Source organism: Enoplosus armatus, chromosome 16, assembly GCF_043641665.1.
Source record: "Enoplosus armatus isolate fEnoArm2 chromosome 16, fEnoArm2.hap1, whole genome shotgun sequence".
NCBI classification, from domain to species: Eukaryota; Metazoa; Chordata; class Actinopteri; order Centrarchiformes; family Enoplosidae; genus Enoplosus; species Enoplosus armatus.
This window is the reverse complement of record NC_092195.1, coordinates 9,671,353-9,674,192: the sequence shown is the minus strand read 5'-3', so window position 1 is coordinate 9,674,192 and position 2,840 is coordinate 9,671,353.

Genomic DNA, 2,840 nt, shown 5'->3' with positions numbered 1-2,840 from the left:
TATGGTGTTGCCGTAAATGTGGCTGTACCTAAACCGCGCCGTGCCAACAAACGTTCCACATCCGACGGTCAACAGTTCGATCATTGACTTCAATGGTGATATTCTTTTAGAAACGTTTTCACACACCAAATCCTACACAATCTTTATTATGTCTAATATGTTCAAATGTCGGTGATAAATAAGCACTAAAGCGGTTTAACTCACTAAAGTACACTGCGGAGTAATGTCCACTAGATGGCGTAAGACAATCACAAAACCCAGAGAGGCTTCTCCAATTTACAAATGGTCATAAAGACCTCATTGATTGCCCATTTCTTGCTAATGAATGTTTTACTAACCCTATTGTTGAACTTGGCCTTCTTAAAGAGCACATAACTACACTACTGTAAAATGCCCAGTGGAATTAACCAAAGTAGATTATAGTAATAAAGATTATATGATTTAATGTATTTGAATTCTCTCAGTGGAAGTGGAAAGGGGTAATAAGGAGGTGATAATCTATTGGTCTGAATAGATTTTTTTTTTCTTTACCATCCTACAGGGAGTCAAAGGTCAGACCAAAATAGAGCTGGAGGGGATTTAGTGCCTTGTTTGGAGTGATGTCAGCAGGATGGATGCTTTGAGATTTGAACATTGGTCTTCTGACTGACGGTTGGTCCCCACATTCATTAAGCCACCCTGCTGCATCTGTCTAGTGTCAGTAAATGGTGCTGAAGACAACCCATGTATTTATTGAACAGTATACAAATAGGAAATGGCAATACTGTTGACAACTATGATAACAGGAGTAAAAACCAAGTGGCTGATGACACATTTTGCATTACTTTGAAATTGCTCCATCAATAATCAAGATGCCACAGCATACAAACACAGCTGTGTCGGACTGTATTATCCCCTTGACATGTGTGACTGGTCACAGCTGAGCTAGCTGCCAGCCAGACAGCCTTGCTTGTTTAAAAAAACGCCCCTGGGCCTTTTAGATTTCAAAGGTTGAGGCGACACTTTTGTCACAAGGAGTTTCCAGGCACCCACTTGACATGATCAGGGGGGGAAAATGTGATGGCATCTGTGAAACCTTGAGACGATATGATAAATGACAACGTTGCAAAGACAAAAAGGGATAGAGCCAAATAGTACGAGGAAGTGAGAATGGATGAAGGAGGGGTGCCTGGGTCTTTTTTGGCTTGACTGTGCTGACTTGTGGTATATGTGCGTGACAAAGACAAAACACACGCACTGTCACGAACACTTGGATAGAAAATAGATTGTGTTCATCTTGCTATTGTTGTCCCTCCTCTCTTAGTCTCTTGGAGACAGGATTCAGACAGACTGACAGAGGGTGAGACGACCTCTCTGTGGAGGATGCCCATGCATCTATGGCTCTCATCTCTGGAGTGGCAGCTAGGCGATAGCTGGGATGTAGCCAAACAGCTGCGTCTGTGAAAAAAACATCTCTATTATCTTTGTACTGCTTTGAGCATGCATTTATCATCCTCTCGTGGTGAAATCTCTGTACCTGCTTACACAATGCAGGATTAGTTTGATCAAATGTAACAGGTCATTGCAGGAGAGAGAGAGAGGAGGTTGATTTATGAAAGATCCTGTCCTATTTTCCACTCCACAGCATGTAAGGATACGGCTTAATGTGAAATGTTTTGTGTCTTTTGTGTCTTTTGCACCAGGGTGAACTGTTTCTCTCAGCCAGTAAAGACAGGGTCATTCCGGGAAAGCGCTTTGATTTAGCCCGTGGACACACTCTGCATCAGCTATGATGCTCTCATTATATGGCAACAGTGCTCAAGAGATTGAAAACAAACATGTTGCTGCTAATTGGTATAGCGCAGGGTGGTCAAATTCTTAACATATCTACAGTGGAGACAATTTAGTGTATGGATTTGTATTTATATGGATTAGTAATTGGGCCATAACATCTGCCTTTGTGTGAGCGAATATAGCGGATATAAGTCTGGATTTCTTAACCTTGTCTGGTCCTGTTTTTGTCATAAAAGTAATGTTAATTTGAATATACATTATGCCTTTATCTCTATAGGAGCATGGAGGGGAGCTCAATGTGTAAGTTCAGAAAGTGTGATATAATTCTAATGCATTTCCATTTATCTTTTATTTAATATAGTGACCCCAAGTAGGATCCTCACCCCCAAAATGACTAATTCTGATTTATGTAATGCATACAATAGATCTCCATCTCACTGCTGTGTGCATCAAGAATGTATGAAAGCAGAATGCAATGTTTTGCAATGTAGATAATATCTTCAAATGTTTTATTCATTCATTTCATTGCGCCATATGTTGCCACCAAGTGCTCAATGACTCAGTGTGCCTGAGGATAGTAATTTAAGGAATAACCATAATGAACTTCATACTTAAGGGATTGAGAGATGATAAAATATTCTTGGGGAGTTTAAACTGTCTTTCTCATTCAATGCCATTTCCTCACTCACCTACAAACAAGCATATTTCGGCACAGCGGTTGAGACAGGCTAAAACAGTGCATGTAATGACTCTATAATTATACCATTACACTTTTAAGATCTCAGATAACAGCAGTATTTTGCAACAGTTCACTGTGTATACTTTCTCTGAGCTGTGTAGAAAGAACTGGATTTATCTTGGTGAATGCTTGGTATTGCATGCAAGAATGCAAATATAAATAATAAACAAAATATAAATAGCTAAACTTTTGTAGATTATGTTTCCTGACACGCACATGTACTGTCTGATCTTTCTTTACGTTTTAATATTATCTCAGGCTCAGCGATTTATCCCCTTAAAGTCATTCAAATCATATTCAGATCTACTCTTAAGTCATTACTGACGGC